Genomic DNA, 14,641 nt, shown 5'->3' on the forward strand with positions numbered 1-14,641 from the left:
TGTGATGTGTCTCTATGTAATGGCCTCCAGCCTTATCCATTCTTCTTAATCTTAAGTGCTTCTCTCGTGCCTCTTTTTGAGGCAGCTAAATTACTCACTTGTGTCAGGTTATTATAATTAGCTGTTTGAGTGCCTTCACTGTTGTGTCTTACCCAGATATTTGCCTCTAATTCTTTCTCCCCATAATGAGTTTTGCAGAAAAAAGCACCAGCAACAGCAACATGGAAGTGCCTAGGGAGACATATTAGCTGACAAACCATGGAATGCAGGTGGTGTTTATGTGTGTGAGTTTGACAAATGCTCTGCATGGTTATGGATACAATCTGAGTATTCAACCGAAGGCAAGTTCGTTTTCAGGCGATCATGCAATTACCTTGACAGTCTTCCACAGATGCATCCCTGGGATGTAATTAATACGTAATATGAATCATTGTTTATTGGTTGAACGTTCGGCTCCTAAAGTTATTGGTTGTCATGGTTAGGTCTTTTGGGTCTGTTGCATTTGTGAGCAGAGACTTTGTCAAAGTCTGAGGCTGTGGTCTTCGTTTTCTCTGGAGTATCATCAATCCCGAACGTGCCTCCGTGGAATGGAATGTCTTAACCATTTTTCAGAAAGATAGTCGGACAAACAAGAGGAATGTTCTTCACTGCAGATTGCAGCAGAAGGAATATTGTTCTGCTGCCTCTAAAACCTCTCAAGGCGACACAGTCAATTTGTTCTCTTGCAGACTTTTACACTGCTCACTAGGGCAAACCCCCTTTGACATGGTAGACAGAGGCAGTCGCACTCAGCACAATGGCGCTGCTGATCTTCTGGCATCCATTATTCAGACATCTGCCCAAGCTCTGTCTCAACACCATGGTCTATTTCAATCCTGGCGCTCATTTCCTGGTAGTCTATGCGACACACTGGCTCAGGGACAGGGATAGAATAGAGAGTAGTGGATGATGGGGAAGGGATGGTGGTAGAGAGGGATGGAGCCGGGAAACATATAGTCAAGGGGAAAATAAGACAATTTTACAAAATTCTTGATGTTTAATGTCGAATAATCCTGTTGTTCCAGGTAACATATTTGTTCTTCTTATTAACAGTTAATTGAAGTTAATTTGAGGTACTGTAGTCATAACTCTCAAGAACAGAATCCACTCCATGTCTCTTCTCACCTATTTCCACCTCTCAAGGCCATGCTAGACGAGTAACCTCAGGAGGGAAGTAAGCCTGAGGCTTTCTCTACAGGCCTTCATAGTTCTGGGAAAGTCATATCGCACAAGGGAGTGAAAACAGGAAACCATTTGGGAAGTTTGTCAACAAAGCTCGGAAGTGACCTGTTTCAATAGACAGGGTCACAATTTTTAGACACAGAACCTTAGTGTATTTTTGGAGTGTGGAGTATTGTGACTCAGAGGTTCATTCACAACGGATTAAATCAAGAGCAACATGGTGTAGAGCCCTCTCTCTCTGTGGTGCAATACCTGACAGTTGTTTAACCTCTCATGGAAACGTAGAGGGTCAATCTCTCTGAGTCAAAGACCACCATATTGTAGCTCTTAGTACTTCTGGTTAAACAACAGTCTGCTCCCCTTCCCTCCAGCAATTGTGTTTGTATGTGTGTGAATGTGTATTTTTGGGGGACTGCATCTACAACTACCTCAGTAGACTGTAATAAACAGAGTGGTACACTTTGAGAGGCATTTTGTGTGTGTACACATGCATACTTCTACATGCACTTGAACATGCTAATGTTGAGCCTATATTAAGATATTTACAAAGATGTACTACTTAGTTAAAATACTTGTTTGTGTACCAATATGTGTGATTTCATTGATTTGTGTCTCTTCATGAGGGTCTGTGCACCATAAGATATGAATGAGTGTGTTGCATAGATATTACCATTTAATGTTCCAGCATGTTTTTTCTCTTTAAGTTTGTTGACACTCATGCAGGGGCTCAGTAGCACATATTGAAATATAAATACATCACATATCCGAATGCTTTTGATTACTTCCACAGTTTTCATTGACTCTCATAAATAGAATAAATTACCCATTTAGCCTAAGCCCGGGCATGTTTATTCGATTTCATCTATGTACTTCACATAATTGCATATTTGCATCCTCAGTTCTACAGCTCTCATCTCCCTCAGCAACACTTATGGCAGAACATATTCATCCATGCCGCAGGGGTTTGCCGTAAAAATGTCTGGTTTTACACAACCCCATCCATGTATCTTAACGCTGGAAAGTGTTCACTCCATGTTGTCGACCAAAATATGGCACATATTTGACACGTATGAAGTTGTCTGACTTAGTGTTTCCCCCAGAACTTAGAAGGGTTGTTGAATTATAAAACAGTCAGAGGCCCATTAGTGAAATTAATATCTAGTAGGAGAATTCTTAATGAATTTCTCCTGAGGGATGATTGTTATTGATTTTCTCTAGTCCTTCTGTAACTGATAATTACAACAAACAGGGCAAGTAGATTAGGGCTGGGAATTGCCAGGAACCTCACATTACGATATTATCACAATACTTAGGTGATGATACGATATGTATTGGGATTCTCATGATTCTATATGTATTGTAATTCGATACTGCGATTTTATTACGATTTAATGTTCCAAACATATTGCTCACTATTTGTCTGCTGCAGAGAGACGAGAGAGCATGATAAAATGAGTTTTGATCAGTCATAGAAATAAAAGTGCTGAAAACATGTTGGCTCACTTTTTAAAAAGAATATGGAGAACAAGTTATAGGATGAAAAATACCAGAGTTTTGGCGCAGGTACAGCTGACTAGCGCTATCTAATGCTACCTATGGTAGCAATTAAAAAAAAAAAAAACACTCTAATGTTGTCCTCAAATATATTGCGATATGTAACTGTATCGACCCCCCCCCCCCCCCATCACTAGAGTGGATATCCTACTAAACCTGTTTTAAGATGTTGCGGATCATGAATACACCCTTGGTACCCCACAAGTGTTTTTGCATTTGTGAATGAGCATGAGTGGCTGTCCCTCACCTTGACATAGAGAACATAACACATCTTATGTCGTTTTAGTCCTTGGGATCCTTGATATTAACCTGAAGCACAATAAAAGGAGAGGAGATCCTCATGTAGTCATGCACAGCACTCAGGGAGATACATCTGTGGTGAGGCTGGCAGGGTAAGGTAATACATTGACATGGTGGACAGATTGGGAAAGGAGGTATTGTTGACGGAGATGGAGGGGGTTAATAATGCTTAGGTTGGAATTATATTAGGGTGAGGAAGATCCCTGGAACGTAGAGGCCACAGTACACAGCACTAGTCTACTAGAGAAAATGTTATGAAGAGCTAGTGACAGTAGTTTGAACCTCCCAAGTCAATAAAGAGGGACAAAGCCAGTCCAAGGCATCACGTAAGCCAGCATAAGGCTTGTGAAGTAGTGCCCAAGCCTCTCGTCACTGATAATGAATTAAGACAGCGTGGAGAATCATGAGCTTTTAATTTCTCTGCCCTCACTACTTCCAATAAGCAGATATATCTCTCAGCAAGGCCCAAAAGCAAGGCAGAGAATGTGGCCATTATACACAATCACTCGCCTCTTCTTCTCTGCTGTAATAAAACACATGCTTGTCTGTCTTCAAGTGCTAGTGCCTCAGAAGATGTATAGCATGCAATAACAAGGGGAGAAAACTGTGAAACTGAGATGGTACTGTGCTGGCTTATGTTAATATACCTCCATTCTTGCATCAACCAATGGTTGCTTGGCTGTTTGTGCATGCAAAAGCTTTAGTTCGGAAATGTTCTTATTTCCGTTTGATGCCATTGTATGTACTCTAGACTGCAGTATACTGGTATGCATGACTGTTATGGCTGCATTATCATAACCACATTGAAGACTTAACAGTCGACCAAAGCTTGCTCATATCGGGTTAACTGGTTTCCCTTGAATATAATGCCATTGTTAAAAGACCAGTATAGATAAATGTGAGTGGAATTGAATGGAGTAGATGTGTATCAGAGAGCTGGCCCTTCACAGCAGAAGATGGACACTTTGCAGCTAAATGGTTATTATAACAGTGGAGCCTCTCGTTGTATTGCTCCACTCTGGTTGTTGTTGATCTCACCCAGATGAAACATAGCTCATTTTGAAATTACACTGCCATTTCTCATCTTTATCCATGCGCTATTATGGCCTATATGCTCAACCATTTGGTCCCACTCCACTGAAAAAGACTCATTATGACTTCTGAAATATGATCCATCTGTACCAGATTGCTAATGTCAAACAAAACACACACTCAGACTCCATCCAACACACACATGGAAAAAGCCAAGGCTCTAGGTCAAGTAGGATATCAGGAACAGTTTGAGTGTATTTGTATTGGCTTGGATAAAAACCCAAACAGCATGTTTCTGCAAAGCTTTCATCAGGGATGACTGCCTTACTGATGTATTGTAGTGTATGACTGAGAGGTACAGTGCTGTAGAGTGGAGGGAGAGGCAGGCTGCCACTGATCCATAGAATTATAGTGCAACTCAACTCTTTATACTGGAGCAGTCTGCATACTAGTGAACACAACTGCAACTTCCTTAATGCTGACACTTGGGCATATTGTGCCCTGCTGTTATGTATTCTCCAGAGTAGTGAGATCTGCATGGTTAAAGCAGCTACTCCACCCTCTGCCCTGTGTCCTGATAGGCCCCTAGCTCTGTGTTACAGCTGAAGTGAACCTGATACAGCTGTCTCCCCCTCTCTTATCTACCACCACAAGGAAGAAAGGAAAGTGGGTTTCATTATCTTTTATAAAGAGGGTTTTATTGGCTGTGGCAAACTAATAAAGATCCTGAGTCTCCCCAGTGGAGGTGAAAGGTCAGAGCTGGCGATAAGGGTGTGGATGGGGAGCAGGGAGGGATGGGGGTGGGGGGGGGGGGTGGGGGGGGGGCTGGCTCATATTCCACTAACCCCCCAGGGACACTGGGGAGAACTGGACAGGGACTTTTACAGTCCCAACACCATGTTCCCGTCATTCACAGGGAGCCACTTCCTGCTCTGCCAATCAGAGAGGGATGTAGGATGGGTGCAAAGGGCTGAGGAGTGGGATGATGAGTGAGATATTGCACCTTTTGTAATCAAAGAGAAATGTCTTAAAGATGATAGATTATTACAGAGACAGGAAGCAAACCGTTCTGTTTTGCAGACAGGCTGCTGAACTCCATTTTTATACTCTGTCAGATGTGGACAATAGGCTTGGCCTACAGACCCCCCATAACCACCAGCATTGCTTTGCATATTGCCATACAATCATATCTCAACACAGTGATAGACAGAGGCTGCTTTTCATCTTGAAAATGTGAAAATGTCCCTGCTTAGTGCTCTCAGAAACGAAACACGTAATAAAACTGGATACATTATGTTTACCAAATGGCACAAGCCTACTGTGAAGTGAAGTTTGAAGTCTATTCCTGTGTTCCCAGTTGTATTTGTTATCAGATTGCACTCTGCTTGGAGGCATTGAGTGTTTGACTCTGCTATTAATATTCACTGTGTGTTGGTGCAGTGTGCACATCAGATGGAAGACATTTATGGCGGGACATCAAACTGTCATATCTACTCTCAATGGCATATACAGTTCATTCAACCTGTCGGGGGCTCGACTGAGGCACGTAAGGCAAATAATTGGAGACACAATTGACCACAGGAGTCATTTTGCTGGGAGAAAAGGTGTCAATAATTCCTACAAAGACATGGGGATGATGTGCAGTTCGTTATCTGCCAATGCGGTTTTTGTCAGTGTGTTGTATGTTTATATATCTCTGATTATATTTATGCAATAGGCCTAGATAATGTTTGGCTGTGAAATTTTAATTTCAGGCAAATACATTGAACATTTCCAATGTATTACCATATAGTACATACTTTATGTGAAAGTTTTAAGATTAGTTTTATGGCAGAGGTACTGATCTATGTAATATTAGGGCTGGCACAATTACCGTATAACCAACGATTATGGATGAAGACTGTCATGAAAATAAAATAACCGTCGTAAGTTTTTTTCTGGCCCAAACAGCTGACTGAAGACCGGACGGCCAGGCATTTGTGCGGTTTATTCCGTTTCAGCGGTAACATGGACTCTTTACAATGTGATGAGACTTTGTTGTTCCTTGCTGAAACAAGCAAGGTGTTGTAGCAAACGAGTCTTTGCATGCTTAGGCAACAGCCCCTCCCTTGCAGCAGCACATCACATGCAGTCAGGAGCGGAGGAGTGGAGAAAATGTGTCTTTCCATAAAATGTTTTGCTATTGAAAGGATTATAACAGTGACCAATAACCATCATCCAAAATTCCATGACCGTCACAGCTTTATATCTGCTGCTGTGTATGTATAAACATAATGTGTGTTATAGACATGTTTAAGGTCGTGCTAATTAGGACCTTTCTGCAGCGTTTGTGGCATTTTCATTCTGGCAGCTCCCAGGACGGCCATTTTACAAGGTCATGCATTATTCACAGCATTATTTGCCAGGTCATCCCAAGCACTGTCTAATTGGTTGTTGATCATTGCTAGACAACCATTTCCATGTCTTGCCATACATTTTCACGTGGATTTAAGTGAAAACTGTAACTCAGCCACTCAGGAACATTCATTCAATGGAAACTCCAGCGTAGATTTGGCCTTGTGTATTTTGTTATTTTTTTTCTTTTACCCCTTTTTCTCCCCAATTTCGTGATATCCAATTGGCAGTTACAGTCTTGTCCCATCGCTGCAACTCCCCTACGGACTCGGGAGAGGCGAAGGTCGAGAGCAATACGTCCTACAAAACACGACCCTGCCAAGCCGCACTGCTTCTTGACACACTTCTCGCTTAACCCGGAAGCCAGCCCGCACCAATGTGTCGGAGGAAACACCGTCCAGCTGGTGACCGTAGTCAGCTTGCAGGTGCCCGGCCTGCCACAAGGAGTCGTTAGACTGCGATGGAACAAGGAAATCACGGCCGGGCCAAACCCTCCCCTAACCCGGACGACACTGGGTCAATTGTGCGCCACCTCATGGGTCTCCCGGTTACGGCCGGCTGTGACACAGCCTGGGATCGAACCCGGGTCTGTAGTGACTGCGATGCAGTGCCTCAGACCGCTGCACCATTCGGGAGGCTGGCCTTGTGTTTTAGGCTATTGTCCTGCTGAAAGGTGAATTCATCTCCCAGTGTCTGGTGAAAAGCAGACTGAACCAGGTTTTCTGCAGGATTTTGCCTATGCTTAGCTCCACTCCAGTTTATTTTTATCCTGAAAAACTCCCCAGTCCTTAACGATTACAAGCATACCCATAACATGATGCAGCCACCACTATGCTTGAAAATATGAAGGGTGGTACTCAGTGATGTGTTGTATTGGATTTACTTCAGTGCTTTGTTGCATACAGGATGCATGTTTTGGAATATTTTTATTCTGTACAGGCTTCCTTGTTTTCACTTTGTCAATTAGGTTGTGGAGTAACTACAATGTTGTTGATCCATCGTCAGTTTTCTCCTATCACAGCCATTGAACTCTGTAGCTGTTTTAAAGTCACCAATGGCCTCATGGTAACATCCCTGAGCAGTGTCATTCCTGTCCTGCAGCGCAGTTCAGAAGGACGGATGTATTTTTGATTTGTCTGGGTGGTTTCATACATGCTCCCTAGTCTTTGTAGTTTAATCTGTGCTTGAAATTCAATATTTGACTGAGGGACTTTACAAATGTTGTATCTATGGAATCCAAGATGGCGTAGCAGTCGGATGTGTCTTTGTCCTGTCTGTCCCGTGTAAATAGTATTCGTATTTTTCGTATACATTTCGTATATATTTTAATTTCACTTTCCATCTAGGAACTGAATATACATTCCTACATTCCGCCTCACCCAATGTGGTACGGACCTGCTATTTTTTTATACTTTAGAACCGTAACCCCAATCAGAAGCTAGCCAGATAACTAGCTACTAGCTAGTAGTCAGTTAGCCACTGCTGCGGTCTTCGCCCTTAACTCGGACACAGCCAGCTTCAATACCGGGCCAATACCTGCCAGTCTGCAAGCGCGATATCAACCCAGAGCATATAGGACTGCTTTTTCTCTACCACATCACCGGATTCCTGACGCAAGCTCTGGACAATTACACCGTATTATCACAGCTAGCTAGCTGCAACCGAGTGGCTACTACTGGCTAACACCTCTGTCCCGAAGCAAGCACCAGTTAGCCTTGAGCTAGCCTCGAGCTAGGCCCATCTGCCGGCTAGCCGAAGAGGTCTACCAGCGAACTCTTGGGCTACAATACCTCTTTTGCCAATTGGACTGGACCTTTTTTTTTTGCCGACACAGAGCCCTGCCAATCCATCACAACTGGTCTAAATCAGATACAAGCTAATTTAGTAGCTTTTACCTTCTGCACAGACACCAGCCCTGTTATTAGCCTGGATATTACTCACCAATTTACCAGCATCGGACTGTCTCTCGACAACAACGCCGGATTCCTGCCGTAATCCCTGAGCCACTACTTCTGATCCTCACAGCTAGCTTGCAGCTAGCGCAGTTAGCGCCACTGCCACGGAGCTAGCACCAGTTAGCAAACACAATTCTACAATTCACAACCTCTCTTTCGCCATTCGGCTTGGATTCTCTGGATTCTCTGTCGACACGACCACGTCTGAGCAGACCCCCTCCGTCTGAGCAGACCACCCCCCGGGCTACTAACTTTAAACGCCGCGTGCTAGCTTAGTGGAGGCCTCCCTGCTCCATCTACGGCTGCCCCCTGGACACTATGATCACTTGGCTACATAGCTGATGCATGCTTGACTGTCCATTAATTCACGGTACTCCATTCTGTTTATTTGTGTTTTATCTGTCGGCTCTGTGCTTTAACTCAGGATCTGTGTGTAGTTAATCCGACCCTCTCTGCCTAGTCGTCGCCATTTTTACCTGTTGTTGCTGTGTTAGACTAGCACCCTGTTATTGCTGCTGTTATCTTACCTGTTGTTTTAGCTAGCTCTCCCAATCAAGACCTGCAATCACTTTATGCCTTATTGTATGTCTCTCTCAAATATCAATATGCCTTGCATACTGTTGTTCAGGCTAGTTTTCATTATCATTGTTTTGGTTTGCAATGGACCCTGTAGTTCCACTCTCCGTACCTCTGATACCCCCTTTGTCCCACCCCCCACACATGCGGTGACCTCACCCATTGAGACCAGCATGTCCAGAGATACAACCTCTCTTATCATCACCCAGTGCCTGGGCTTGCCTCCGCTGTACCCGCGCCCCTCCATACCCCTGTCTGCACATTATGCCCAGAATCTATTCTACCACGCCCATAAATCTTTGTCCCCAACGCTCTAGGCGACCAGTTTTGATAGCCTTTAGCCGCACCCTCATCCTACTACTCCTCTGTTCCTCGGGTGATGTGGAGGTAAACCCAGGCCCTGCATGTCCCCAGTCACCCTCATTTGTTGACTTCTGTGATCGAAAAAGCCTTGGCCTCATGCATGTCAACATCAGAAGCCTCCTCCCTAAGTTTGCCTTACTCACCGCTTTAGCACACTCTGCCAATCCTGATGTCCTTGCCGTGTCCGAATCCTGGCTTAGGAAGGCCACCAAAAATTCTGAGATTTCCATACCCAACTATAACACTTTCCGTCAAGATAGAACTGCCAAAGGGGGAGGAGTTGCAATCTACTGCAGAGATAGCCTGCAAAGTTCTGTCATACTTTCCAGGTCTATGCCCAAACAGTTCGAACTTCTAATTTTAAAAATTAATCTCTCCAGAAATAAGTCTCTCACTGTTGCCGCCTGCTACCGACCCCCCTCAGCTCCCAGCTGTGCCCTGGACACCATCTGTGAATTGATCGCTCCCCATCTAGCTTCAGAGTTTGTTCTGTTAGGTGACCTAAACTGGGATATGCTTAACACCCCAGCAGTCCTACAATCCAAGCTTGATGCCCTCAATCTCACACAAATCATCAAGGAACCCACCAGGTACAACCCTAAATCCGTAAACATGGGCACCCTAATAGACATTATCCTGACCAACCTGCCCTCCAAATACACCTCTGCTGTCTTCAATCAAGATCTCAGCGATCACTGCCTCATTGCCTGTATCCGCCACGGGTCCGCGGTCAAACGACCACCCCTCATCACTGTCAAACGCTCCCTAAAACACTTCTGCGAGCAGGCCTTTCTAATCGACCTGGCCCGGGTACCCTGGAAGGATATTGACCTCATCCCGTCAGTTGAGGATGCCTGGTCATTCTTTAAATGTTACTTCCTCACCATATTAGACAAGCATGCTCCGTTCAAAAAATGCAGAACCAAGAACAGATATAGCCCTTGGTTCACTCCAGACCTGACTGCCCTCGACCAGCACAAAAACATCCTGTGGCGAACTGCAATAGCATCGAAGAGCCCCCGCGATATGCAACTGTTCAGGGAAGTCAGGAACCAATACACGCAGTCAGTCAGGAAAGCAAAGGCCAGCTTTTTCAAGGAGAAATTCGCATCCTGTAGCTCTAACTCCAAAAAGTTCTGGGATACTGTAAAGTCCATGGAGAACAAGAGCACCTCCTCCCAGCTGCCCACTGCACTGAGGCTAGGTAACACGGTCACCACCGATAAATCCGTGATAATCGAAGACTTCAACAAGCATTTCTCAATGGCTGGCCATGCCTTCCTCCTGGCGACTCCAACCTTGGCCAACAGCCCCGCCCCCCCCGCTGCTACTCGCCCAAGCCTCCCCAGCTTCTCCTTTACCCAAATCCAGATAGCAGATGTTCTGAAAGAGCTGGAAAACCTGGACCCATACAAATCAGCTGGGCTTGACAATCTGGACCCCCTATTTCTGAAACTGTCCGCCGCCATTGTCGCACCCCCTATTACCAGCCTGTTCAACCTCTCCTTCGTATCATCTGAGATCCCCAAGGATTGGAAAGCTGCCGCGGTCATCCCCCTCTTCAAAGGGGGAGACACCCTGGACCCAAACTGTTACAGACCTATATCCATCCTGCCCTGCCTATCTAAGGTCTTCGAAAGCCAAGTCAACAAACAGATCACTGACCATCTCGAATCCCACCGTACCTTCTCCGCTGTGCAATCCGGTTTCCGAGCCGGTCACGGGTGCACCTCAGCCACGCTCAAGGTACTAAACGATATCATAACCGCCATCGATAAAAGACATTACTGTGCAGCCGTCTTCATCGACCTGGCCAAGGCTTTCGACTCTGTCAATCACCATATTCTTATCGGCAGACTCAGTAGCCTCGGTTTTTCTAATGACTGCCTTGCCTGGTTCACCAACTACTTTGCAGACAGAGTTCAGTGTGTCAAATCGGAGGGCATGTTGTCCGGTCCTCTGGCAGTCTCTATGGGGGTACCACAGGGTTCAATTCTCGGGCCGACTCTTTTCTCTGTATACATCAATGATGTTGCTCTTGCTGCGGGCGATTCCCTGATCCACCTCTACGCAGACGACACCATTCTATATACTTCCGGCCCTTCCTTGGACACTGTGCTATCTAACCTCCAAACGAGCTTCAATGCCATACAACACTCCTTCCGTGGCCTCCAACTGCTCTTAAACGCTAGTAAAACCAAATGCATGCTTTTCAACCGTTCGCTGCCTGCACCCGCACGCCCGACTAGGATCACCACCCTGGACGGTTCCGACCTAGAATATGTGGACATCTATAAGTACCTAGGTGTCTGGCTAGACTGCAAACTCTCCTTCCAGACTCATATCAAACATCTCCAATCCAAAATCAAATCAAGAATCGGCTTTCTATTCCGCAACAAAGCCTCCTTCACTCACGCCGCCAAACTTACCCTAGTAAAACTGACTATCCTACCGATCCTCGACTTCGGCGATGTCATCTACAAAATAGCTTCCAACACTCTACTCAGCAAACTGGATGCAGTTTATCACAGTGCCATTCGTTTTGTTACTAAAGCACCTTATACGACCCACCACTGCGACCTGTATGCCCTAGTCGGCTGGCCCTCGCTACATGTTCGTCGTCAGACCCACTGGCTCCAGGTCATCTACAAGGCTATGCTAGGTAAAGTGCCGCCTTATCTCAGTTCACTGGTCACGATGGCTACACCCACCCGCAGCACGCGCTCCAGCAGGTGTATCTCACTGATCATCCCTAAAGCTAAAACCTCATTTGGACGCCTTTCCTTCCAGTTCTCTGCTGCCTGCGACTGGAACGAATTGCAAAAATCTCTGAAGTTGGAGACTTTTATCTCCCTCAACAACTTTAAAAATCTGCTATCCGAGCAGCTAACCGATCGCTGCAGCTGTACATAGTCCATCTGTAAACTACCCACCCAATTTACCTACCTCACCCCCCATACTGCTTTTATTTATTTACTTTTCTGCTCTTTTGCACACCAGTATCTCTTCTTGCACATGATCATCTGATGATTTATCACTCCAGTGTTAATCTGCTGTAAAGGTTTTCTTCCTGGGGTGAAGGAGAGGACCAAAATGCAGCGTAGCCAGTGCTCAACATGTTTAATTATAAGAACAAGTGAACACTACAAACAACTTACAAAATAACAAACGTGCAAAACCGATACAGACCTATCTGGTGCAGAACACAAACACAGAGACAGGTAACAACCACCCACAACGAACACAGTGAAACAACCTACCTAAATATGACTCTTAATTAGAGGAACGCAAAACACCTGCCTCTAATTAAGAGCCATACCAGGCAACCCTAAACCAACATAGAAACACACAACATAGAATGCCCACCCAAAACTCACGCCCTGACCATCACACACATACAAAACAACAGAAAACAGGTCAGGAACGTGACAGAACCCCCCCCTCAAGGTGCGAACGCCGGGCGCACCAGCACAAAGTCCAGGGGAGGGTCTGGGTGGGCATCTGACCACGGTGGTGGCTCAGGCTCCGGACGCTGTCCCCACACCACCATAGTCACTCCCCGCTTCTGTATCCCCCTCCCAATGACCACCCTCCAACTAAAACCACCTAAATGAAGGGGCAGCACCGGGATAAGGGGCAGCACCGGGATAAGGGGCAGCACCGGGATAAGGGGCGGCAGGTCCTGGCTGAGGGACTCTGGCAGGTCCTGGCTGAGGGACTCTGGCAGGTCCTGGCTGAGGGACTCTGGCAGGTCCGGGCTGAGGGACTCTGGCAGGTCCGGGCTGAGGGACTCTGGCAGGTCCGGGCTGAGGGACTCTGGCAGGTCCGGGCTGACGGAAGACTCTGGCAGGTCCGGGCTGACGGAAGGCTCTGGCTGATCCGGTCTGGCGGAAGGCTCTGGCTGATCCGGTCTGGCGGAAGGCTCTGGCTGATCCGGTCTGGCGGAAGGCTCTGGCTGATCCGGTCTGGCGGAAGGCTCTGGCTGATCCGGTCTGGCGGAAGGCTCTAGCGGCTCCTGTCTGGCGGACGGCTCTAGCGGCTCCTGTCTGGCGGACGGCTCTGTAGGCTCATGGCAGACGGGCGGCTTTGCAGGCTCATGGCAGACGGGCGGCTTTGCAGGCTCATGGCAGACGGGCAGTTCAGACGCCGCTGGGCAGACGGGCAGTTCAGGCGCCGCTGGGCAGACGGGCAGTTCAGGCGCCGCTGGGCAGACGGGCAATTCAGGCGCCGCTGGGCAGACGGCAGACTCTGGCCGGCTGAGACGCACTGTAGGCCTGGTGCGTGGTACCGGAACTGGAGGTACCGGGCTAAGGACACGCACCTTCAGGCTAGTGCGGGGAACAACAACAGGGCACACTGGACTCTCGTGGCGCACTCTAGGCCTGGTGCGTGGTACCGGAACTGGAGGTACCGGGCTGAGGGCACGCACCTCAGGGCGAGTGCGGGGAGAAGGAACAGTGCGTACAGGGCTCTGGAGACGCACAGGAGGCTTGGTGCGTGGTACCGGAACTGGAGGTACCGGGCTAAGGACACGCACCTTCAGGCTAGTGCGGGGAACAACAACAGGGCACACTGGACTCTCGTGGCGCACTCTAGGCCTGGTGCGTGGTGCCGGAACTGGAGGCACTGGGCTGGAGACACGCACCATAGGGAGAGTGCGTGGAGGAGGAACAGGGCTCTGGAGATGCACTGGAAGCCTGGTGCGTGGTACCGGAACTGGTGGTACTGAGCTGGGGTGGGAAGGTGGCGCCGGATATACCGGACCGTGAAGGAGGACACGTGCTCTTGAGCACCGAGCCTCCCCAACCTTACCAGGTTGAATGGTCCCCGTAGCCCTGCCAGTGCGGCGAGGTGGAATAGCCCGCACTGGGCTATGCAGGCGAACCGGGGACACCACCTGTAAGGCTGGTGCCATGTACGCCGGCCCGAGGAGACGTACTGGAGACCAGATACGTTGGGCCGGCTTCATGGCACTCGGCTCGATGCCCAACCTAGCCCTCCCAGTGCGGCAAGGTGGAATAGCCCGCACTGGGCTAAGCACGCGTACTGGGGACACCGTGCGCTTTACCGCATAACACGGTGTCTGACCAGTACGACGCCCTCTTACTCCACGGCAAGCCCGGGGAGTTGGCTCAGGTATCCAACCCGGCTTCGCCACACTCCCCTTTAGCTCCCCCCCCCCAAGAAATTTTTGGGTGAGCCTCTCGGGCTTCCAGCCTCTCTTACGTGCTGCCTCCTCAATCCAC

This window comes from Salvelinus alpinus, chromosome 19 (genome assembly GCF_045679555.1).
Source record: "Salvelinus alpinus chromosome 19, SLU_Salpinus.1, whole genome shotgun sequence".
NCBI lineage: Eukaryota > Metazoa > Chordata > Actinopteri > Salmoniformes > Salmonidae > Salvelinus > Salvelinus alpinus.